The sequence below is a fragment of the Ornithorhynchus anatinus genome, chromosome X5, assembly GCF_004115215.2.
Source record: "Ornithorhynchus anatinus isolate Pmale09 chromosome X5, mOrnAna1.pri.v4, whole genome shotgun sequence".
NCBI classification, from domain to species: domain Eukaryota; kingdom Metazoa; phylum Chordata; class Mammalia; order Monotremata; family Ornithorhynchidae; genus Ornithorhynchus; species Ornithorhynchus anatinus.
The window spans coordinates 69,186,450-69,212,475 of record NC_041753.1 but is presented as its reverse complement, the minus strand read 5'-3'; the positions used below and the strand labels follow the sequence as shown (position 1 = coordinate 69,212,475).

Sequence of the window (26,026 nt, the reverse complement as noted above, 5' to 3'; positions counted from 1 at the left end):
CCTTTCCCCGGGAGCCCCTTCCCTCGGGGCCTCAAAGGTCACCTAGGCGTCTAACCACTGGACCAACGGAACCACCTTAGCACTCAAGTAATAATGCCAAGGGACACGTGACTCTGATTTCTCTCAAATCTGTCTGGGAGGAGCTCCGGCTCCTCACGATCACTAGAATCCGGGCATGACGTGGTCTTCGGCTCTGAGCTTTCACTGGGTGCTTCTCCGGCTGTACTGTCCCTCCACCCCAAAATGTAGCCCACATTCCAAAACCGCTTCCCCGCAGTTGCCGTCAGGGCCCCCTACGTCTCCGTTCCCAAGACCAGCTAAGCTCTGATGCCGGTGGCTCTTCTTAGCGGCCCCTTTCCCTCAGGAAAACAAATATTGCCTAATCCTCTCCTGACTGCCTCAGTCACGGCCCCAACATCGCTCTCGCTACACATCCGCCCCTTCCAGAAGGCCAAGCGTCGGTGGAAGGAGGCCAGGGGTGGGCGGAGCTTCCGGGCCCGAGAGGAGCCGCGGGAGCCCCTGCCCGGAGACCTCTCTGAAACAGTGTAGATGGTTAGGAGCTCCTTGCCGAGAGAGGCCAAGCTCCACGACCTCATCATCTCTCTGCGCCCTCCATAGGCCGGGCCCGTCTGTTTCAGCGGACCTGGAGGACGGCGGGAGGTGGGGAGACGAGACCTCAGAGAGTACCGCCAGACGGAGCCGGGAGTGTCCTTCCCTGCAGGCTACCGGAGTTGGAATCTCGAGGTTGTGGATGGGGGGGCGGTTAGGGTTCCCCTCTGTTCCCTGGACCCCCCCGACTTCCTTTCCCCTCTCTCCATCCCTAGAGTTCATTCCCCCCGACCCTCCCGGCCCATTCCCGTCTGTCCCTTCCAGTCTGTGGTGGATGACTGGCTGGAGAGCTACGAGCAGAATCGAGACTTGAGCTTCCTAGAACTTTTCGACTTCTTCATCCGATCAGGTGGGTGCAAGGGGCGGAGAGGTTCCCTTCCTCCTCCATCCCGCCTCCTCTTCCTCCCTTCTTCCTCCACTCGTTCTAGTCAGCCGCACATCTCTGCTAAAATTCAGGCATCGCTTGGCCTTCAACTCTAGGCTTTCAGTGGACCCGGAGGACGGCGGGAGGGGAGGTGGCGAGGCCTCAGAAAGCACTGTCGGCCGGAGCCGGGAGTCTCCTTCCCCGGAGACACACGGGGGTCGGAATCCGGGGGCCGAGGATGGGCGGTGGGAGTCTAGGGTTCCCCTCGGTCCCCCGGGGCCTCCGATTTCCTTTCCCCTCTCTGTCCCTTGACTTCATCCCCTTCCTTCCCCCTGTCTGTCCTAGAGCGGGTCGACTTCTTCAACGGATCGGGAGGGTGCAAAGGTGAGGAGAGTCTCCCTTCCCCTCCCCCGCTTCTGCCCGGGCCCTCATCTCGTCTGGAATCCGGGCATCACTTGGGCTGCAACTCTAGGGTTTCGAGAGGTGCTTATCGACGTGTGCCGTCCCTCCCCCTCACCCCCACGAAGAAACTGAAGCTTGCCACATGCCAGAGTGGCTCCCCTGCAGTTGGCATCACAGTCATCCAACCTCCCATTTGGTTTCTCTGACCAGACAGGTGGTAATTGATGGATTCACTATGAGCGGCCCCTTTCCCGCGGGATCACAAAGGCCGCCTAGTCCTCCGTGGACCATAGTCATCCCTTTTTTCTGTAAATCAAGAGGGCCAGGTGCCAAGGGCCTCCGATTTCTCTCTGAACAGGGTTGGAGAAATGGTGGGACCCTATGACCTCTACAATCCAAGCCTCCCTTGGTCTTCAACTCTGACATAAAAATGGATGCTTATCAGCATTTTCCATCCCTCTCACCCAGCACGAAGCTTGCCAAACACCCAAACTGCTCCCGGAGATTCGGCAACCTGGCCACCACCTATTTTGCTTCCGCAGCCTGGAAGTCTATAATCCCTGTGCCTTTCCCAGACACCCCGTCCCCCTGGGTCCACAAGGACCACATAGTTTTCTGCTTAAACGGACCGAGGGAATCCGCTTATCGATCCAACTATCGCATCAAGTGCTTCGTGACTCAATTTGTCCACAAACTGGCAGGAGGGGCACCGGGCCCTCATCACCGCTCGACCAAAGGCATCGTTTGGCCTTCGAGTCTGAGCTTTCGGTGGGTGTTTATCAGCACGTGAGGTCCCTCCACCCCAAAATGGAAGCTTGCCCATCCGGGCGTCGGTCGGCCTCGAACTCTGACCTTTCGATGGCTGCCCGACGGCTCCCGCCACTCCTCCCACCCGGCATGAAGCCGGCCGCCTGCCAAAACTGCTTCCGGGCAGTTGGCATCGGGGTCACCTCTTAGGTTCTTTAATAGACTTGCTGTGTACCTAGAACGCTTGTGCCATTCTCTGTGGACTCTTCCACCAAGGGCCACAGAGACCTCCTAGTCTTTGCCTCACTTAGGCATGAAGTGCTTACTATGTGCCAAGCACTGTTGTAAACACCAGGGGGAAGATACAAGGTTCATTTATTCATTCAATAGTATTTATTGAGCGCTTACTATGTGCAGAGCACTGTACTAAGCGCTTGGAATGAACGAGTCAGCAACAGATAGAGACGGTCCCTGATGTTTGACGGGCTCACGGTCGAATCGGGGGAGACGGACAGACGAGAACGATGGCGATAAATAGAGTCGAGGGGAAGAACATCTCGTAAAAACGATGGCGACTAAATAGAATCGAGGCGATGTACGATTCGTTAACAAAATAAATAGGGTAATGAAAATACATACAGTCGAGCGGACGAGTACGGTGCCGAGGGGACGGGAAGGGAGAGGGGGAGGAGCGGAGGGAGATGGGGGGAGAAGAGGGTTGAGCTGCGGAGAGGTGAAGGGGGGCGGTAGAGGGAGTAGAGGGAGAAGGGGAGCTCGGTCTGGGAAGGCCTCTCGGAGGAGGTGAGTTTTAAGTAGGGTTTCGAAGAGGGGAAGAGAATGAGTTTGGCGGAGGTGAGGAGGGAGGGCGTTCCGGGACCGCGGGAGGACGCGGCCCGGGGGTCGACGGCGGGACGGGCGAGACCGAGGGACGGCGAGGAGGCGGGCGGCGGAGGAGCGGAGCGTGCGGGGTGGGCGGTGGAAAGAGAGAAGGGAGGAGAGGTAGGAAGGGGCGAGGCGACGGAGAGCCTCGAAGCCAAGAGTGAGGAGTTTTTGTTTGGAGCGGAGGTCGATGGGCAACCACCGGAGTTGTTTAAGAAGGGGAGTGACACGCCCAGATCGTTTCTGCGGGAAGATGAGCCGGGCGGCGGAGTGAAGAATAGACCGGAGCGGGGCGAGAGAGGAGGAAGGGAGGTCAGAGAGAAGGCTGACACGGTAGTCTAGCCGGGATATAACGAGAGCCCGTAACGGTAAGGTAGCCGTCTGGGTGGAGAGGAGAGGGCGGATCTCGGCGATATCGTAGAGGTGAGACCGGCAGGTCTCGGTAACGGATAGGACGCGCGGGGTGAACGAGAGAGATGAGTCGAGGATGACACCGAGATCGCGGGCCCGAGAGACGGGAAGTACGGTCGTGCCGTCCACGGTGATAGAGAAGTCTGGGAGAGGACCGGGTTCGGGAGGGAAGATGAGGAGCTCGGTCTCGCTCGTGTCGAGTTTCAGGTGGCGGGCCGACATCCAGGCGGAGACGTCCCGGAGGCGGGAGGAGACGCGAGCCCGAAGGGAGGGGGAGAGGACGGGGGCGGAGATGTAGATCTGCGTGTCATCTGCGTAGAGATGGCAGTCGAAGCCGTGAGAGCGAATGAGTTCGCCGAGGGAGTGAGTGTAGATGGAGAACAGAAGAGGGCCGAGAACTGACCCTTGAGGAACTCCAACGGTTAAAGGATGGGAGGGGGAGGAGGCGCCGGCGAAGGAGACCGAGAATGACCGGCCAGAGAGGTGAGAGGAGAACCGGGAGAGGACGGAGTCCGTGAAGCCGAGGTGAGATAAGGTGTGGAGGAGGAGGGGACGGTCGACGGCGTCAGAGGCAGCAGAGAGGTCAGGGAGGATCAGAATGGAGTAGGAGCCGTTGGAACTGGCGAGAAGGAGGTCACGGGTGACCTTAGAGAGAGCGGTCTCGGTAGAGTGCAGGGGACGGAAGCCAGATCGGAGGGGGTCCGGGAGAATGGGAGTTAAGGAATTCTAAGCAGCGATTGTAGACGACTCGTTCTAGGATTTTGGAAAGGAAGGGTAGTAGGGAGATAGGGTGATAACTGGAGGGGGAAGTGGGGTCAAGAGCGGGTAATCAATTGTCGCGGGTGGGGCTCACAATTTTAATCCCCATTTTCCAGATGAGGTAACAGACACGGAGAAGTTAAGCCACTTGCCCAAAGTCACACGGCTGACAGGCGGCGGAGCCGGAATTAGAACACGGCCACCTACCATTTTGTTTCCCAGGTCTGGAAGGCCATAATCACTGTGGCCTTCCTAGCGGCCCTTTTCTCCGGGGTCAGAAAGACCACCCTAAATGGACATCTTGGACCAAGGAAACAGGCTCATCCGACATTGAATAGCCACATGAGCCACGTGACTCCAATTTCCATCCGACCCGCGTGGGAGGAGGGCAGGGGACGCGTCCCTTTGGGAATCCAGGCATCGCTCGGCCTTGAACTCTGAGCTTTCGGTGGGTGCTTAGCCATGTGTGCTATTCTTCTAACATGGCAAGGAGCTTGCCATGCCACAGAACTGCCCCGAGGCAGCGGGCATCACAGACACCTCCTATTGGTTTCCCAGGTCAGGAAGGCTACCGTCACTGTGCCTTTGCCTAGCAACCCCATCGCACAGGGCCATAGAGACCACATAGTTCCCTCTCTGAATGGACCGACGCAACCACCTTATCACTCAAGCGATCACAGACCACACGTGATTCCGATTTCTCTGGAATCTGTTTGGGAGGAGCGCGGCACATTCATCACCTCTAGGATCCAGGCATGACATGGTCCTCAGTTCCGAGTTTTCACTGGTTGCTTCTCGGCGTGTGCTGTCCCTCCACCCCAAAATGAAGCTTGCCTCGTGCCGAAACTGCTTCCCTGCAGTTGGCGTCAGGGCCCCCTCCCATTCTGTTCCCAAGACCGGCTACGTCCTAAGGATCGTGTCCTTCTTAGGGTCCCCTTCCCCGCATTCCCCACGGGACCGCAGAGATCGCTTAGCCCTCTCTTTGCTGCCTCAGGCCCACTCCACTCCCGCCACCGCCTTTGCTCGCACCACCCATCGGCCCCTTCCGCAAGGCAAAGTGCTTGAAGAAAGGAAGGAAGGAAGTCGAGGGTGGGAGGGGCCGCCCGGCCCGAGCGCGGCCCCAGGAGACCCTGCCCGGCGATCTCTTTGAAGCCACGAAGATGGGCAAGAGCACCACGCGGGGAAAGCCCGGGCCCCACGCCGCCGTCGTCGTCATCTCCGCGCCCTCCCCGAGCCGTGCCTGTCAGTTTCGGTGGACCCGGAGGACGGCTCGGGGTGGACGAGGCGAGACTTCGAAAGCAGGGTCGGCCGGAGCCGGGAGTCCCCTTCCCCGGAGACGCACGGGGGTCGGAGTCCGGGGGCCGAGGATGGGCGGTCGGAGTCCGGGGTTCCCCTCGGTCCCCCGGGGCCTCCGATTTCCCTTCCCCTCCCCGTCCCTTGACTTCATCCTTTTCCTTCCCCCTGTCTGTCCTAGACCCGATCGACTTCTTCCACGGATCGGGAGGGTGCAAAGGTGAGGAGAGTCTCCCTTCCCCTCTCCCGCTTCTGTCCAGGCCCCCATCTCTTCTGGAATCCAGGTATCACTTGGGCTTCGACTCTAGGGTTTCAATAGGTGCTTATCGACGTGGCCACCCAAAGCCACGAAGAAACTGAAGCTTGCCACATGCCAAAGGGGCTCCCCTGCAGTTGGCGTCACAGTCATCCGACCTCCCGTTTTGTTTCTCTGACCAGACGGGCGGTAATTCAAGGATTCGCCATAAGTGGCCCCTTCCCGCGGGATCACAAAGACCGCCTAGTCCTCCGTGGACCATAGGAATCTCTTTTTTCTGTAAATCAAGAGGGCCGGGTGCCAAGGGCCCCCGACTCCTCTCCGAACAGGGTTGGAGAAATGGCGGGACCCCACGACCTCCACAATCCAAGCCTCCCTTGTTCTTGAACTCTGACGTTGAAACGGGTGCTTCTCGGCATTTTCCGTCCCTCTCACCCAGCGTGAAGCTTGCCAGACACCCAAACTGCTCCCGGGGAGCTAGCAACCTGGCCAACCACCTACTTTGCTTCCACTGCCTGGAAGTCCATAATCCCTGTTCCTTTCCTAGAGACCCCGTCCTTCTCGGTCCACAAGGACCACATAGTTCTCTCCTTCAACGGACCGAGGGAATCCGCTTATCGGTCCATCTGTAGCATCAAGTGCTTCGTGACTCGATTTCTCCACAAGCCGGTAGGAGGAGCGGCGGGCCCTCGTCACGGCTCGACTCCGGGCGTCGCTCGGCCTTCGAGTCCGAGCTTCCGGTGGGTGTTTATCGACACGTGTGGCTCCTCCGCCCCAAAAGGGAAGCTTGCCGTATGTCAAAACCTGCCCGCCACAGCTGGCATCGGGGCCGTCCCACCACCTATTTCGTTCCTTCGACCCGAACCCTCTAGAATCCGGCCGTCACTCTGACGCCCAACCCCGAGCTTTCGACGGGTCATTAGCGGCACCGGCTGACTCTTCCAACCGGCATGAAGTCGGCCGCACCCCCAGACGGCTCCGTCGCAGGATGCTTCACGGACATTTCCGATTTCGTGTCCGAGGCCCGGGAGGCTCTGACCATCGTGTCATTCCCGGCGGCCCCTCTCCCCGGGCCCGAAAGGAACGCCTCGTCCTCTCCCCGGACGGACCCGTCGGACCGAGAGAAAACGTTAATCTCAGGGTGAATGACGCCGGGAGCCACGTGACTCCAATTTCTCTCCAAACCCGGCGGGGAGGACCTTAGGAGACCCATGACTGCAGGTATCCAGGCACCATTTCGCCTTGAACTGTGAGCTTTCGGTGGCTGCACTCGGCACGTGCCATTCGTCTATCCTGGAAAGAAGCTCGCCGTGCCTCCGACTGCTCCCGAGCAGCGGGCATCGCAGACGCCTCCTCTTTAGTTTCCCAGGCCGGGAAGCTTCTAATCATCGGGCCTTTCCTGGCGGCCCTTTTTCTCAGAGCCACAGAGACGTTAGTTCTCTCCCTACGTGGACCCACAGAATCACTTCATCATTCCGGCATTAGGGACAGGTGACGCATGAGTTCGATTTCTCGGGAATCTGTTGGGGAGGAGAACCGGGAACTCCTCGACTCTAGAATCCAGGCATCACACAGCTCTCGACTTGGAGCTTTCACTGCGTGCTTCTCGGTGTGCGCCGTCACACCTCCCCCAAATCATAATAATAAAAGAATTCGTTAAGCACTTACTACATGCCAGGCACTGTACTTGTGGCAGAGCCGGGATTAGAACCCGTGTCCTCTGATTCCCCAGCCCGCGCTCTTTCCGCTAAGCCCCGCTGCTTCTGTGAAGCTAGCCGCACTCTAAAACTGCTTCCCCACACTTGGCGTCAGGGCCCCCCACCTTTCTGTTCCCAAGGCCAGTCATGCGCTAATGTTTGGTCCTTTTTGGAGACCCTTCACTCCAGGACGGCACAGATGACCCAGTCCTCTCCTCGTTGCCTCAGACACGGCCCCCTCCCCCCCACCGGCGACATTCATCCCATCGCCGATTCGCCCCTCGCAGAGGCCAAGACATTTGAGGAAGGAGGCCGGGGGCGGGCGGGGACGCCGCGCTCGGCAGGAGCGCCGGGACCCCGTCGCCTCGAGAAGCCAGGCGTCACTTGGCCTTTGACTCCGAGCTTTCCGGGGGCGCTTATCCGCTTGTGCTGCTCCTCCCACCCGGCACGAAGCTTGCCGTGCAACCCAACTGCTTCCGTAGAGTGGGCATGACGCCCAAGGTGGCCCTCCACTGCAAAATGAAGGTTGCGACACACCAGAACCGCTCCTCGGCAGTTGGCGTCACGGCCATAATGAAAATAACGATATTGGTATTTGTTAAGCGCATGCAACGTGCAGAGCACCGTTCCAAGCGCTGGGGTAGATACAGGGTAATCAGGTTCTCCCACGTGAGGCTCAGTCTCAATCCCCATTTTACAGATGAGATCACGGAGGCACAGATAAGTGAAGTGACCTGCCCACAGTCACACGGCAGGCAAGAGGCAGGTCTGGAATTCGATCCCGTGACCTCTGACTCCCGAGCCCGTGCTCTTTCCACTGAGCCACGCTACTTCTCTATTTTGTTTTTTGACCTACTACACGGTTACGCTCGGATCCATTCACTTCACTCGACTCCATTGCTTTCTAAATGGGGAGCGGGGGGCCCCTCGCTCCATCTCTGTCTACGTCTACCCAGAACGGGGCCTCCGGACGCCATTTCTCCATCTTCGGCACCTCTTTGCCTTTCCCCGCGCTCCTGATTGGAAACCGGGGGCCGAGGATGGGCGGTGGGAGTTTAGGGTTCCCCTCGGTCCCCCGGGGCCTCCGATTTCCCTTCCCCTCTCTGTCCCTTGACTTCATCCCCTTCCTTCTTTCCCCGTCTGTCCCTCCCAGTCTCTGGAAGTTGACTGACCGGAGAGCTACGGGCAGAATCGAGACTCGGGCTTCATAGAGCTTGTCGACTTCATCGGACCGTACGACCGAACCGCTTCCGTAAAGTGGGCGTACGCATGGCGTCCCTCACTGCAAAATGAAGTTTGGGCCATAACTGCTCTCCAGCGGTTGGCACCATGGCCATCCCACCACTGTTTTCTTTTTTGGCCTACTACACGGTCATGCTTGGATCCATTCACGCCACTTGATTCCATTTCTCTCTAAATTGGGAGCAGGGGGCCCTTCGCTCCATCTCTCTGTACGTCTACCGAGTCAGGGGTCTCAGAACGCCATTGCTTTGTCTCCGGCACCTCTTAGCCTTTCCCTGCGCTCCCGATTTGTCTGTTTATTCTTTCATTCATTCAATCAATCGTATTTATGCTTGGATCCATTCACCTCACTTGAGTCCATTTCTAAATCGGGAGCGGGGGGCCCCTCGCTCCATCTCCCGGTACGTCTACGATGAATGGGTTCTCAGAACGCCACCGGTCTGTCTTCGGTACCTCTTTGCCTTTCCCTACCTACGCTCCCGATCTGTCCGTTTATTCATTCATTCATTCGATCGTATTGATCGACCGCTTACTCTGTACAAAGCACTGTATTAAGCGCTTAGGAGAGCACGACAGACGAACAGACACGTTCCCTGCCCACAATTCATTCAATTCGATAGTATTTATTGAGCGCTTACTATGTGCGGAGCACTGTACTAAGCGCTTGGAATGAACAAGTGAACAATGAGTTCACAGTCTAGTTTATCATCTGTCAGTCCGTTTATCGGCTCTTCTCTTCCTCTAACCTCCCCAACCGACCGCTTTCCCGCCACCGTCCCCGCCCGGCTTCCGGCCCAACGTCCCTTCACCTGGGCGCTCTCCCCCTCCCCGCCCCCCTCGGCCCCGCGCTGTTTTTCCATTGGCCCGATCGCCTCAGACTCGGGGACGCGATTGGCCCCCTTCCTTGCCGGAGCGAAGGGCGGCCCTAGCAACAGTGTTCTCATCGGTTCTCTCCTTCCCCTTTGTCCCCCCCCATCCCGACAGCCCCCCCCCCCCCCCCCGAAACCTCACTGAAGAAGCGGGGGAGGGGGCGGTGAAGGAACGACCGTTGAGATAAACGTGGCTCCGTTGAGGCTTACGGAGCAGCACTCCTCGGCGCACATCTTATCCCGGTTTTCTGCGGGTTCGCCCCCCGGCCAATGTGGATGCGACCCTGGGGCCTTACTGACTGGGATTTATCTTCCATGAACCCAACCGAGCTCCTCCACGGCTCCGCCCATCCAGTTCCAGGGTTTGGATGGAAGGCCCTGACCCCAGATGCTGCTCCCCGGCCTCTCGACTTCACTTTCAACCCAGAGGGAACGCGAATCCCTTCGCTCCTGGTTTTCGGGGGCTCTCCCCAGGCCTCCCGGAGGGTCCTCTAGTCCCAGTGAGTGCCCAGGACACACCGAGGATCGATTCATCTTCCCCCCCCGGGTTGAGCGAGAGATTGTTTCAGAGTCAATCCACTTATCTTTGAGGAAGAACCTATGCCACTGAGGAGAATGGAGAGGGTGAAAACAAGCTGCTCATTGATTGTGGAAGTTGCCTAGAAATGAACGTAGGAGGCAGTTCAACATCCCTCTTCCAGAACCGGGCACGGTCTTGCCACTCGACAGCGTTTTGTCAATTCACAAGCCACAAAAGACCCGTTCTCCCTCCCCCTTAAGACTGTGGGATCGAGCCTGTGTCTTCTATCCACCTTGGCTCTAAACACTGCTTGGCACATCAGCTAATAAACACCAGAATCAGCACTATTATTGCGGCGTTCACAGTCTAATTTGACAGAAGCAGAACATTTCCCAAGATGATCTCACAGGTTAAAATAAATCCCAGCTCTGCCACTCGTCAGCTGGGTGACTGTGGGCGAGTCACTTAGCTTCTCCGTGCCTCAGTTCCCTCATCTGGAAAATGGGGATTAACGGTGAGCCTCACGTGGGACGACCCGATGACCCCGTATCCCCCCCCAGCGCTTAGAACGGTGCTCGGCACATAGTAAGCGCTTAACAGATACCAACATTATTATAAATCTGGCTTCGGCAGATTATTTCTCTCAATCCGTTCTCATTTGATCTGAGTATAAATAGGCCCCCCGAACCACCGGGGAATCACTACACCCAACCCGGAAGAGAAGCAGAGTGGCTTCTCTCAACGGAGAAGGGTAGCGACTCGCCCACAGTCACCCAGCTGACAAGCGGCAGGGCCGGGAGTCGAACCCATGACCTCTGACTCCGAAGCCCGGGCTCTTTCCACTGAGCCGCGCTGCTTCCCCACTATTTTACAGATGAGGCACAGGGAAATTCAGGTGCCTTGCTTCAAGTCACACAGCAGGCGAGTGGCCGAGTTGGGACCAGAACCCGGATCTTCTGACTCCCAGGACTGGGCTCTTTTTCTTGGATTATAATAATGTTGGTATCTGTTAAGCGCTTACTGTGTGCAGAGCACTGTTCTAAGCGCTGGGATAGATACAGGATAACCAGATTGTCCCACGTGAGGCTCACAGTTAATCCCCATTTTCCAGATGAGGGAACCGAGGCACGGGGAAGTGAAGCGACTCGCCCACGGTCACCCGGCTGCCAAGTGGCAGAGCCGGGATTCGAACGCATGACCTCTGGCTCCCAAGCCCGGGCTCTTTCCACTGAGCCACGCGGCTTCTCTAATAGAATAGCGTAGGCTGTAACGTCAGCTCTTTTGTATTGCACTCTCCCAAGCGCTTAGTACAGTGCTCTGCACCCAGTAAGTCCTCACTAAAGAGGACTGGTTGATTGAAGGGGCAGAGTCTGGAGATGTTGTGAAGATAGATCCGATAGACAGGCCTTCCATTCATTCAGTCAGTCATATTTAGAGCCCGGGCTAGGAGGTCAGAGGTCATGGGTTCGAATCCCGGCTCTGCCACGCGTCAGCTGTGTGACCGTGGGCGAGTCGCTTCGCTTCTCTGGGCCTCAGTTCCCTCATCTGTCAAATGGGGATGACGACCGTGAGCCTCACGTGGGACAATCTGATGACCCTCCCCAGGGCTTAGAACAGTGCTCGGCACATAGTAAGCACTTAAATACCGACATTATTATTACGATTTATTGAGCACTTGCTGTGTGCAGAACACTGTGTTAAGCGCTTGGGAGAGCACTATAGAACAACAATAAACAGACATATTCCCTGCCCACAATGAGCTTACAGTCTTGAGGACAAGCTTATAGTCTAGTTCAGTTATTAAACTGAAGCAGCGTGGCTCAGTGGAAGGAGCCGGGGTTGGGAGTCAGAGGTCATGGGTTCGAATCCCCGCTCCGCTACTTGTCGGCTGTGTGACCGGGGGCGAGTCACTTCACTTCTCTGGGCCTCAGTTACCTCATCTGTCAAATGGGGATGAAGACCGTGAGCCCCACGTGGGACGACCCGATTCCCCCGTGTCTACCCCGGCGCTTAGAACGGTGCTCTGCCCATAGTAAGCGCTTAACAGATACCAACATTCTTCTTCTTCTTCTTCTCTGTGCCTCAGTTACCTCATCTGTAAAATGGGGATGAAGACTGAGCCTCACGTGGGACAACCCGATCACCTTGTGGCCACCCCAGCGCTGAGAACAGTGCTTTGCGCATAGTAAGCGCTTAACAAATACCAACATTATTATTCTTGGTCAGTACAGTGCTCTGCACACAGTAAGCGCTCAAAAAATTCCACCGACGGATCGATTCTCTCGAAGACGGTGGCAGGAAGGACCGGCTCTATCAGCAGGGATGTTCGCTGGGGTCCTAGATCCAAGGTACCCGGGGTCAGAGATCAAAGAGCGTCTCGCTCAGAGCACTCAGCATAGTGTAGTGGACAGAGCATGGGCCTGGGAGTCAGAGGTCATGGGTTCTAATCCCGGCCCCTCCACTCGTCTGCTGTGTGACCTTCGGCGAGCCCCTTTTCTCTGGGCCTCAGTTTCCTCATTTATCAGATGGGGATTAAGACCGTGAGCCCCACGTGGGACAACCTGATGACCTTGTATCCCTCCCAGCGCTTAGAACAGTGCTCGGCACGTAGTAAGCGCTTAAATACCAGCGTTATCATCGTTATTATCTGTAAAATGAGGAATAAGACCGTCAGCTCTAGCTGGGACAAGGACCGTGTCCAACCCGATCTGCTCGTATCCGCCGCAGCGCTCAGTACAACGCCTGACGCGCAGTAAGTGCCTAACAGCGTGGATCAGTGGAAAGACCCCGGGCTTGGGAGTCAGAAGTCATCGGTTCGAATCCCGGCCCTGCCACCTGTCAGCTGTGTGACTGTGGGCAAGTCACTTCTCTGTGCCTCAGTCACCTCGTCTATAAAATGGGGATTAACTGCGAGCCTCCCGTGGGACGACCCGATGACCCCGGGTCTCCCCCGGCGCTTAGAACGGTGCTCTGCGCGTAGGGAGCGCTTAACAGATACCAACGTTATTATTAGCAGCGTGGCCCCCAGTCAGCTGGGGAGAAACCGCACCAGTAGGATGCCGTCCGGTTACGTTGCGGGCACGAGAGTTAATTCGAAATATTGACTAAAACGAATTTGCATTATCCCCGGGGCTTATCGCTAGAACTGTTGGCGTGGGGAGTCTTTTTCGGTGGGGGTGGGGGGAGTCGTTTCTCTTTAGAGAAGCAGCGTGGCTCAGTGGAGAGAGGCCGGGCTCGGGAGTCAGAGGTCATGGGTTCGAATCCCGGCTCCGCCCCTTGGCAGCCGGGTGACTGTGGGCGAGTCGCTTCACTTCTCTGGGCCTCAGTTCCCTCCTCTGGAAAATGGGGATGAAGACCGTGAGCCTCACGTGGGACAATCCGATGACCCTGGATCTCCCCCGGCGCTTAGAACAGTGCTCTGCACATAGCAAGCGCTTAACAGATACCAACATTAGTATTAGCAGCGTGGCCCAGTGGAAAGAGCCCGGGCTTGGGAGCCAGAGATCGTCGGTTCGAATCCCACTTGTCAGCCGTGTGACCGTGGGCGAGTCACTTTACTTCTCCGGGCCACAGTGACCTCATCTGTAAAACGGGGATTAAGACTGGGAGCCTCACGTGGGACAACCCGATGACCCCGTTTCTCCCCCCGGCGCTCGGAGCGGTGCTCGGCCCACAGTGAGCGCTTAAATACCATTATTATTATTCACTCCTCCGGGCCACAGTGACCTCATCTGTAAAACGGGGACTAAGACTGGGAGCCTCACGTGGGACAACCCGATGACCCCGTTTCTCCCCCCGGCGCTCGGAGCGGTGCTCGGCCCACAGTGAGCGCTTAAATACCAATATTACGATTCACTCCTCCGGGCCACAGTGACCTCATCTGTAAAATGGGGACTAAGACTGGGAGCCTCACGTGGGACAACCCGATGACCCCGTTTCTCCCCCCGGCGCTTAGAACGGTGCTCGGCACATAGTGAGCGCTTAACAGATACCAATATTACGATTTACTTCTCCGGGCCTCAGTGACCTCATCTGTTAAATGGGGATTAAGACCGGGAGCCTCAAGGGGGACAACCCGATGACCCCGTATCTCCCCCAGCGCTTAGAACGGTGCTCGGCACGTAGTGAGCGCTTAACAGATACCGACATTAGTATTATTCTCCGTCTTGAACATCTGGGGGCCGATAGGCAATTCCCGAGAGTAACCACGGAGGGGCGCTCCTCCCCCATTCAGAAACCATGGCTCTTCGACGCCGGGTGTGAGAATGCCGATTTTTTTTTTAACCAAGGGAGCTAAAGAAATCAAGTACCGTCGCCTCCCAAGTCCTCGGTTGGGTGCTCTGCACACAGTAAGCGCTCAGTAAATAGCACCGATTGAGCCGTCGGCAACTTCCTTGAATGTCCCTCTCCCCCTCTAGACGCTAAGCTCAGCGCGGGGCAGGGAACTGTCAACCGACTTCCCCCGCTCTTAGTTCTTGTAATACTAATGGTGGCGTTCGTTAAGCGCTTACTGTGTGCAGAGCACTGTTCTAAGCGCTGGGGGAGACGCAGGGTCAGCGTGGCTCAGTGGAAAGAGCACGGGCTTTGGAGTCGGGGGGTCATGAGTTCTTCCCCTCGACTCTATCTATCGCCATCGTTCCCGTCCGTCCGTCTCCCCCGATCGGACCGGGAGCCCGTCGGACGGCGGGGACCGTCTCTGTTGCCGACTCGTTCGTTCCGAGCGCTTAGTACGGTGCTCTGCACATAGTAAGCGCTCGATAAATACTATGGAATGAACTGAATGAGTTCGAATCCCCGCTCTGCCACTTGGCAGCTGCGTGACTGCGGGCGAGTCACTTCACTTCTCGGCGCCTCGGTGACCTCATCTGGAAAAATGGGGATGAGGACCGGGAGCCCCACGTGGGACGACCCGATTCCCCCGTGTCTACCCCGGCGCTTAGAACGGTGCTCTGCCCGTAGTGAGCGCTTAACCAATAGCAACATTATTATAACATTATCATCATCAGGTCGTCCCACGCGGGGCTCGCAGTTAATCCCCATTTTACAAACGAGGTAACCGAGGCCCAGAGAAGTGAAGTGACTCGCCCACGTCCCACAGCTGACGGGTGGCAGAGCCGGGCCCGTTCTTGTCCACCGTTCTCGTCCGTCCGTCTCCCCCGCTTCGACCGTGCGCCCGTCAGAGGGCGGGGACCGTCTCCATCTGTTGCCGATTTGTCCTTTCCAAGCGCTTAGTCCAGTGCTCCGCACATAGTAAGCGCTCACTAAATACTGTTGAACGAATGAATTGCGTTGGGCTCATCCAAAGGCCTAGTACTCGATAAATTAGCAGTAACGAGGAGGAGGAGGAGGAGGACGATAAAAATGGGCAACTCTGAAACTCGCTTTCGGTCGCGGATCCCGAATCCCAATCGTTCATTCAGTCGATCGTATTTCTTGAGCGCTTACGGTGTGCCGAGCACCGTACTAGGCGCCTGGGAGAGGACAGTGCGACGATAAAAAGACACCTTCCCTGCCCACGGCGAGCTTGCAGTCATTTAATAGTAATAATAGTGGTATTTGTTAAGCGCTTACTATGTGCAAAGCACTGTACTAAGCGCTTGGAGCGTTTACTGCGAGCAGAGCACTGTACTAAGTGCTTGGTGAATCCCAGCTCTGCCACTTGTCAGCTGTGTGACCGTGGGCAAGTCACTTCACTTCTCTGTGCCTCAGTGACCTCATCTGGAAAATGGGGGTTAAGCCCGGGAGCCCCACGTGGGACATCCTGATTCCCCTCAGTCTACCCCAGCGCTTAGAACGGTGCTCGGCCCATAGTGAGCGCTTAACAGATACCAACGTTATTATTATTATTATTATTATTATTATTACGATTGGGGAAAGCACTGTTCTAAGAGCTGGAGGGGATACAGGCGATCAGGGCGTCCCACGTGAGGCTCACAGTCTTCATCCCCATTTTACAGATGAGGGGACCGAGGCCCAGAGAAGTGCTGTATTGTCCTTTCCGAGTAGTACAGTGCCCGGCACACGGTAAGCGCTCAGTAGATACGATTGAATGAACATATTCCATCCCTCCTCATGCGTCTTTGGGTTTGGAGCCCGGGACCAACTCCGGTTCATCCTTTAGCGTCCTCTTCCCTGACACTTAGTACGATGCTCACACGTGGTGGAGCAGCAGCGTGGCTCAGTGGAGAGAGCCCGGGCTCTGGGGTCAGAGGTCATGGGTTCGAATCCCGGCTCGGCCACTCGTCGGCTGTGTGACTTTGGGCGAGTCGCTTCACTTCTCGGTGCCCCGGTGACCTCATCTGTCAAACGGGGATGAAGACCGTGAGCCCCACGTGGGACGACCCGATTCCCCCGCCTCCCCCAGCGCTTAGAACGGTGCTCGGCACATAGTGAGCGCTTAACAAACACCAACATCATCATCATCATCATGGTAAGTGCTCAGTGAATATGATTAATCGACGCACACAGTAAGCGCTCAATAAATACGACTGAACGAATCGTCGATGGGCTTTCAGGATCAGTGACCCGAAAGGGAGTTCCAGATAGTTTCCATTTTATCATCATCGGGGAAGCAGCGTGGCTCAGTGGAGAGAGGCCGGGGTTGGGAGTCGGCGGTCACGGGTTCGAATCCCGACTCTGCCCCTCGTCAGCCGTGTGACCGTGGGCGAGTGGCCTCGCTTCTCTGCGCCTCAGTTCCCTCATCTGTAAAATGGGGATGGAGACCGTGAGCCTCACGTGGGACGACCTCATTCCCCTGTATCTCCCCCAGCGCTTAGAACGGTGCTCGGCACGTAGTGAGTGCTTAACGGATACCAGCATCATCATCATCACCACCACCACTGGAATTTATCGAGCACTTACTGTGTCCCCGTCTACATGTTTCGTTTTGCTGTCTGTCTCCCCCTTTTAGACTGTGAGCCCGTCGTAGGGCAGGGATCGTCTCTATCTGTTGCCCAATTGTGCGTTCCAAGCGCTTAGCACAGTGCTCTGCGCGTAATAAGCGCTCAATAAATGCGTTCGAACGAACCCGGGGCCCACAATCTAAGTAGGAGGGAGAACAGGTATAGAATCCCCGTTTATTTATATTCACGTCTGTCTCCCCTCCTCTAGGCTGAAAGCTTACTGTGGGCCGGGGATGTGTCTGTTTATCGATATACTGTACTCTCCCAGGCGATTAGTACAGTGTTTTGCACACAGTACACGCTCGCTAAATACAGTTGAATGAATGAATGTTACGGGTGAGGAAACCAAGGCCCAGAGAAGTGACTTGCCTAAGGTCACGCCGCAGGCGCGTGGCGGAGCCGGAATTAGAACCCAGGCCCTCTGACTCCCAGTCCCGGGCTCTAACCCGTCGCTGGGCAGAGATCATCTCCATCTGTCACAGGATTGTACAGTCCAAGCGCTTAGTACAGCATGGCTCAGTGGCAAGAGCCCGGGCTTGGGAGTCAGAGGTCATGGGTTCGAATGCCGGCTCCGCCACCTGGCAGCTGTGGGACCGTGGGCGAGTCGCTTCACTTCTCGGTGCCTCAGTTACCTCATCTATAAAATGAGGATTAACTGTGAGCCTCACGTGGGACCACCCGATTCCCCCGTGTCTACCCCAGCGCTGAGAACAGTGTTCTGCACATAGTAAGCGCTTAACAGATACCAACATTATTATTATTATTATAGTAAGCGCTCAATAAACACTATTGAACGAATGAATCTACTAAGCCACGCTGCTTCTCTGTACAGGTCTCGGGATGCTGTGGACCTAAACCGAGTACGTCCTGAGCGGACTCCAGGCCGGACACGGAAATCCGAACGTTTCAAGGGAGCAAGAGCAGATACGGGGGCGGAGGCGCGGTGGCCAGTACAAGGTAGACGGGTCAGTTTCTCTGGAACACCCCCTTCCCTCCAACCCCCCCCCCCCCCAATTCCAGGACCTTGGAACAATTTTCTAAAACCAGCCTGCTGCTGGGGGCCTTTTTTGTCCCCCCCCCCCCGGAAGACCAGGGAGGGTCACGTTTAAGCAGTCGAATCCCGAATTCCCTCTGGTTTTTAGGATCCCTTCAACTGGAAGAGCGGGTTCGGGAACGAAAGAAAACAGGCTTGGGAGTCCGGAGTCTTGGCGGTTCTACTACTGGCTGCTGTGTGACCAGCTGTAAGTCACCTTAACCTCTCTGGGCCTCGGTCTCCTCATCTGAAAAATGGAGACGACTCCTGCCCCTCCCTACTAGGGCGACCGTAAAGGCTGAAATGAAATAAATGACGCGAAAGCACTTCGGGGAAAATGAAGCGTCCGACGGATTCAAGGGAAGGGAAGGTTCCGGCCTAACGCGCCAAATCAGATTATCTATCCATCAATCAGTCCAACCTGGTCAGGGGAGCGGGTGATGGGGACCATCTTGGTTTCTGGGGGGTGGGAAAAGAAGCGTCTTAAACTCTTTTTTTCCAGAGATCTTGAGGTTGGCGAAACCCCAAACCCGCCCGCTTCGCTCAGTTAAATTTTTGCCGAGAACTCTGTCCCGCGATTTTTAAAACCGAACGCATTTCGAGGGAAACGTAGTCGGCCCAATGTGTTTCTGCTTATTTGCGTATCACTCAGCACAATGTCGTTCTAGGAGAGCGATTCGTGTTTTCATCCCCGTTTCAGTTTCTCCGAGCCTGGAGTACCTTTTCTCTTACCCGTTTTCAACTGCAAGTTAATGGATGACCCATGATGCAAAGGATAAAATATTTCCCTTTCGGGAGATTCAAGTTGCCTTTTCACATTTAAACTTCACAGAGTCTTCCAGGAGACTCCAATGACTTCACCATTCCTTACTGGTCTGGTTACTTGAAGGAACTGGAGGTAAGGCCCCGAATTCATTTATTCTAGCATCGCTAGTGCTAGGTTCCTCCCTGGCTCCGTGTCAGCCATTTTAGACTTTCTAAAACATTCTGGGGGACAGAAAATAGGGCTTCTGGCATCTTGGGCGAAGGAGGGGCGGGGAAAGAAACCCAGTGAAAATTAAGCTTTTCGGCTTAAATCGGTGTTTTGGGGGGGGGGATTCTTTTCCAAGATGATGAATACGTTTGTAGCGAGAGAAGCAGCGTGGCTCGGTGGAGAGAGCCCGGGCTTGGGAGCCCGAGCTCGTGGGTTCAAATCCCGGCTCCGCCACTTGTCAGCTGTGTGACCGCGGGCGAGTCACTTCGCTTCTCTTTGCCTCAGTTACCTCATCTGTAAAATGGGGATTAACCGTGAGCCTCACGTTGGACGACCTGATTCCCCTGTATCTCCCCCAGCGCTTAGAACAGTGCTCTGCACATAGTAAGCGCTTAACAGATACCAACTTTATCATCTGTCAGAAAGACCATGTTTGTGAGAAGTGATCTTGCGGCAATTCCCTGAATATTTTCTCCTCCGTTTTTCTCACGTGGCTGACTTTTGTTTCATTGTGTTTGTTCACTTGTTTCAACTCATTTAATTCCTCTAACTGTAAGCTCATTGTGGGCAGGGAATGGGTCTTACAACTCTTACGATACAATACAATGTATCGTAATAAATCCAATACAATAAATACTGCTGCTCAGTAAGTAAATACTGTGCCTCAGTTACCTCATCGGTCAAATGGGGATTAAGACTGTGAGCCCCACTTGGGACAACTTGATTCCCCTGTGTCTACCCCAGCGCTTAGAACGGTGCTCTGCACGTAGTAAGCGCTTAACAAATACCAACATTATTATTATTATTAATAAATACAATTGACTGACTGACCACTCTACCGTAGTCTCCCGAACGCTTAGCGCAGTGTTCCGCACACGGTAAGTGCTCATTAGTTACCACTGATTGATTTTTCGCCCCTTGACTAGAAGATTCACTCCCCCCTTATCTTTCTTCAATCCCCATTTTTTTCACCGCTACTAAAATCTTCCTCGAACTTCCCATCGGGGACCCAGCACACCCACAGTGCTGGGTTCTGAGAATAAATTTGGAAAAAACAGAAGTTAGGTAGCAGTCCACACCTGGGAACCTTGAACAACAATACTAATAATAATAATAACTGCGGTATCTGTTAAGTATTTACTATGTGCCAAGCACTGTATTAAACAGAGGGGAAGCAACGTGGCTCGGTGGAAAGAGCCCGGGCTTGGGAGTCAGAGGTCATGGGTTCGACTCCCGGCTCTGCCGCTCGTCAGCCGTGTGACCGTGGGCGAGTCACTTCGCTTCTCGGGGCCTCAGTTCCCTCATCTGTAAAATGGGGATGAACGGTGAGCCTCACGTGGGACGACCCGATTCCCCTGTATCTCCCCCAGCGCTTAGAACGGTGCTCGGCACATAGTAAGCGCTTAATACCAACATCATTATTATTATTATTATTATTAAACCTTCAGGTTGACAGAAGGCTGGATACAGTCCCCGTCCCATACGGGGCTCACCGTCTGACGTGGGACGGAGAACGGGCGTTAAAATCCCATTTTGCAGATGAGGAAACTGAGGTACAGGGAAGTGGTTTGCCCAAGGTCACAGGTGAGTGGCAGAGCCGGAATTAGAACCCAGGCTCCCCGATTCCCAGGCCCGGGCTCTTTCCAACAGACCGCGCTGCTTTCCCTCAAAAATCGACACGGGACCCTCCCCGCTAGAGAAATGTTCTACGTTCTAGGATTTGGACGGAGTTCCGTATGACATCATCGCCGTACGCTGCAGCCCAGCGAGGTAAAAGGACGACATCAAGCGTGGCTCGGTGCAGAGAGCACGGGCTTGGGAGTCGGAGGTCGTGGGTTTTAATCCCACCTCCGCCAACCTGTCTGCTGTGCCACCTCGGGTAAGTCCCTTCACCTCTCTGTGCCTCGGTGACCTCATCTGGAAAACGGGGATTAAGACCGGGAGCCCCACGTGGGACGACCCGACTACCTTGTATCCACCCCGGCGCTTAGAACAGTGCTTGGCACAGAGTAAGCGCTTAAATCGCAACATTATTATTAGCGAGTGGCAAACGAGCTTGGGCACACGGGATAACCTAATGACTTCATGCGCTCTTCTTAAGGTGGCTAAATCTCCACTTCGCCCGGTTGCCTCTCCCCAGAAATGAGTCCAGCGTTCTGCATATAGTAGGCCGTAAAACTCCTTGAGGGCAGGGATTTTGTCTACTAACCTCATCGTCCTCTCTCCAGCGCTCAGTACGGTGCCCTGGACGGGGAAGACAAGCAGCGCGGCTCAGTGGAAAGAGCACGGGCCTGGGAGTCGGGGGTCTTGGGTTCTAATCCCGGCTCCTCCACTCGTCTACTGCGTGACCCGGGGTAAAAGTCGCTTCACTTCTCTGGGCCTCAGTTATCATCATCAAGCGCCGTCTCGGTCGTTTCCTATTCGCAGCGCCTCCACGGACACACCCGACTGTCCGCTGCCACAATCCGCAACCGTTCTAACGGTTCTTCCGTCGGCATCGCCACGGACCCTGCCTCCGTGACGACGATAAGGGAAGAGCCGCCCGGCCGCCTCTTCCCCGTTCTCCCTGGACCTTTCCTAGCTTTGGCGTCCTCTCCAGACAAATCGGTCCTCCCGCTCACGTGTCCCAAATCGGCTCATCTAAGTCATTTGGCCTTCCGGAGACCGCCTGGGCTTAATTGGCTCCAAAATCCACTCGTTCGTCCTTCTGGCCGGCCGTGGCATCCGCCGAAGCCTTCTCTGACACGGTTCAGGAGAACCGATGTTCTTTCTCTCCCGCTTTTTCCACTGTCCAGCTTTCGGATCCCAACGTCGTCCCTGGAAACACCTCGTCTGTAAAATGGGGCTTAAGACTAATACTAATAATGTTATTCGTTCAGCGTTTACTACGCGCAGAGCGCCGTTCTAAGCGCTGGGGTAGATACGGGGGAATCGGGTCGTCCCACGTGAGGCTCCCACTTAATCCCCATTTGACAGATGAGGTAACCGAGGCCCAGAGAAGTGAAGCGACTCGCCCACGGTCACCCAGCAGACAAGTGGCAGAGCTGGGAGTCGAACCCATGACCTCCGACTCCGAAGCCCAGGCTTTTCCCACTGAGCCACGCTGCTTCCCCTGTGAGCCCCACGTGGGCATGGACCGTATCCAACCTGATTAGCTTGTACCTACCCCAGCACTTAGTACGGTGCCTGCGTATAATAAGCGTATTGTACTTTCCGAGCGCTTAGCATAGTGCTCTGCACGCAGTAAGTGCTCAGTAAATACGACTGAATAAGTGCTTAACAAATACTGTTAAAAAAACCCGGACTGTAATAATAATAATAATAACGTCGGTATCTGTTAAGCGCTTACTATGTGCAGAGCACTGTTCTAAGCGCCGGGGGAGATACAGGGGGATCGGGTTGTCCCGCGTGAGGCTCCCAGTCTTCATCCCCATTTTACAGATGAGGTCACACCGAGGCCAGAGTCACCCAGCAGGCAAGTGGCGGAGCCGGAATTCGAACCCATGACCTCGGACTCCCAAGCCCGGGCTCTTTCCACTGAGCCACGCTGCTTCTCCATAAGCAACTGTAAGCTCCTTGGGGGCGGTGGGGGGTGGGTGGGGAGGGATCCTGCTCACTAACTCTACCGGACTCTACCGAAGTGGTCAGTACGGTGCTCTCCGCACAGTAAATGCTCAATAAATCGCCCCCGATCGATCGCCTAACTTAAGGCGATGCGTTACAGAGGCGTAATACGGATGCGGAGTGAAGGACGCTCAACTTTCCGTCCGTATTCCGATTTCCTCCTGTACCGTCTTCTGACCACGGCGGCGAGGGACGGTTTCCAATTCATCGTCCCGTGTCTCCTTCTCAGACTTCGCATCTGCACGTCGGTCCGTTCTGCCCTTTCCTCGGTATCATCCGTCCCGTCCCCCCCCCCCCCCCGTGCGCCTCGCTTCCTGTTTTTTTTCTAAGCTTTATATGACTTTAAACAACGTCTGCCAAGTCTTGGTTAGTTCAGGGGTTGTCTAGATTGCTCTTCCACTCTTCCGGAAACGACTCCGCGCCAGCCCGGCGCAGATCAGGCGTTAGGGTTACTGAACTTTTCCGTAAGAAACGGGCTCGGCCGCGTTGCAGAAAGTGTCAGCGTCCGATCAATCATATTTACTGAGCGTTTCCCGTGTGCGGACCCCCGAACCGAGCACTCGGGAGAGTAGACCACGCCAATATAACAGACACATTCCCTGTCCGCAGTGAGCTTAACGGTCCCGTGAGTGGTCCCTCGCTAAGGGGAAGTGATGAAGAATCTCAATCCTCCCAGCTCCGCAGCAAATCCGGTGAAAATAGTCTAGTGGCTGGGAGATTTGAAACTTATCCGCGAGGCAGCCTCCGAAAGGAAAGGGGTGGGAGGCAAAATCCTCCTGACCTTTTGGAAACAGAGCCGGGAATTCCGTCCGTCGTATTTATTGAGCGCTTACTTAGCAGGACACCATACTAAGCACTTGGGAGAGTGCGGCGTAACGACGTGACGGACCCATTCCCTGCCCGCGACGAGCTTATGGTCTAGAGGGGGAGGCGGACATTAATATGAATTTTAAAAAATGGCAGACGGGGACAACATAATAATGATGATGGTATTTGTTGAGCGCTTACTATGTGCCAAGCACCGTTCTGATAATAATGTTGGTATTTGTTAAGCGCTTACTACGTGCGGAGCACTGTTCTAAGCGCTGGGGTAGATACGGGGTCATCGGGTTGTCCCACGTGAGGCTCCCAGTCCCCATTTTCCAGACGAGGGAACTGAGGCCCAGAGAAGGGAAGCGACTCGCCCCCGGTCACCCAGCTGCCAAGTGGCGGAGCGGGGATTCGAACCCATGACCTCTGACTCCCAAGCCCTGAGCCACGCTGCTTCTCTAAGCGCCGTGGGGCTGGGGGGGGAGGATGAATAAGAGAAGTCTTGAGCTGGGTGACAAACTGCATCCCCTTCTAGAAACTCCGTTCACTCTTTCAAGCCAACGAGGTATCGTTTAATACATGAAAAAGGAGAAACCTTCCCCCCTCTAGAAAGTAAGCTCGACGCGGGCAGGGAACGTGCCTGCCAACTCGGCCGTACTGACCTCTCCCTGGTGCTTAGTCCGACGCTCTGCCCGCCGTAAGCGCTCAATAAATACCACTGATGGGCTGATCCTTGAGGGGAGACACCGTGTCTTTTACGTCTAGTGAACTTTTCCAAGAGCTTAGCACGGTCGGCGTTCCGAACGCGGTAGCGGCCCATTGGTTTCAAAGCCGGCTCTGGCGGGCGTGTGTTCATTCATCGATCCAGTCGTATTTATTGAGCGCTTACCGTGTGCGGGGCGCCGTACTAAGCGCCTGGGAGAGTACAACAACGAACAGATGCAATCCCCGCCCACAGTGAGCTTACGGTCCAGGGGAGGGGAGACGGACGTCAATACAAATAAATTACAGCTGTGGGGTTGGGTTGGGGGGGTGACGCAGAAGGGAGTGGGAGATAATAATAATGATGTCGGTATCCGTTAAGCGCTCACTACGTGCCGAGCACCGTTCTAAGCGCCGGGGGAGACACGGGGGAATCGGGTCGTCCCACGTGAGGCTCACGGTCCCCCTTTTACAGACGAGATAACTGAGGCCCAGAGAAGTGAAGCGACTCGCCCGCGGTCACCCAGCTGCCAAGTGGCAGGTCCGGGATTCGAACCCATGACCCCCGCCTCTCTTTCCACTGAGCCACGCCGCTTCTCGGAGGAGACGTGCCTCCGACAAGGCTTTGAACGGGGGGGCGGGGGGGGAGAGCGATCGTCTGGCGGATTTGAGGAGGGAGGGCGTTCCCGGCCAGAGGCAGGACGCGGGTTAGGGGGCCGGCGGCCAGATAGGGGAGAAGGTCAGGATGAGAGGAGCGAAGTCTGCGGGTCGGGCCGTAGAGGGAGGGAAGCGAGGCGAGGTAGGAGGGGGCGGGGGGGCGGACTGCGTTAAAGCCAACGGCGAGGAGGTCTCCTCTGATGCAGAGGTGGTTGGGCGACCGCTGGAGATTTCGGAAGAGAGGGCGACACGTCCGAACGGTTTTCATCGCAGAAAACCCAGTTCCAACTTCTCCGTCTCCTCCCGGGACCGTCGGGGCCGGAACTGCGGTTTAACAGAATGCTTCGCTTTCATGGAATTCCATGAATGATTGTTATTAATAGTATTCTTTGTCTGTTTATTATCATTACGGCTTTAGACGACATGAAAACAACTCTTGGCCCCGGAGAGTCCGCAGGGGACGAGGGGGGGGGGGGGTTTCTTCCAACCCATCATCCAGATGGAAAACCTCTCGTCCCGTCAAGATTCCTCCGTCTTGAGGTCCTCCACCCTTTTCCAAATAATTCGACAACCCTCGGCTCTGAAACTCTTTGATCCTGTAGCTTCCTCTCCCCACCGTGGCTCGGCTCCCGTGTTCAAACGGATCCGTGTCTCCGTGGGCTTTTTCTGAATGAATGCCGTGGACCGCCTTCATTCATGCGTCTGTCTGTTGTTATGATAATAATAACGTCGGTATTTGTTAAGCGCTTAATACGTGCACTTAATCTGAGCGCTGGGGTCGAGACGGGGGTCATCGGGTCGTCTCGCGTGGGGCTCACGGTCTCGATCCCCATTTTACAGATGAGGGAACTGAGACACCGAGAAGCGAAGTGACCTGCCCACAGTCACACGGCTGACAAGTGAGCGAGGCGGCATTCGAACCCATGACCTCCGCCTCCCCAGCCCGTGCTTCCACTTCCCTGAGCCACGCTGCTCACTGTACTCCCCCGGGCTCTCAGTACGGCAAGCGCTCAGTAAGTACAACTGAATGAAACGATTCTCTGAGACACCTTCCCTCAAGGGATGGGCAGTGTTTTGGGGGTTTTTTTTTTTCTTCCCCAGCAAGATGGTAAGTCCCCAGAGGGCAGAGTTCATGTCTTCTAGCTCTATTGGACTCCGCCAAGTGTTTAGTACAGCGTTATGCACACAGTAGGGATGGCATCTACTATACTAGCTCTGTTGGCTCCCAAACGCTCAGTACAGTGCCCCGCACCCTGTAGACTGATCCTTGAGGGCGG

General features: G+C 55.8%; 1 long non-coding RNA gene across 4 annotated transcripts; it reads left to right on the top strand.

The window, feature by feature from the left end:
• The first annotated feature begins 714 nt into the window (after window positions 1-714).
• Window positions 715-20,829, top strand: LOC114808237. 4 transcript variants are annotated; one of them, XR_003756082.1, is made up of 7 exons: window positions 715-744; window positions 874-958; window positions 17,783-17,907; window positions 18,093-18,191; window positions 18,816-18,881; window positions 20,405-20,540; window positions 20,674-20,829. It is a non-coding gene; the product is annotated as an uncharacterized LOC114808237 (long non-coding RNA). The 4 variants fall into 4 exon arrangements; XR_003756081.1 differs by having other exon boundaries at window positions 17,783-17,915; window positions 20,405-20,509; XR_003756079.1 differs by having other exon boundaries at window positions 17,783-17,915.
• Window positions 20,830-26,026: the final 5,197 nt, after the last annotated feature.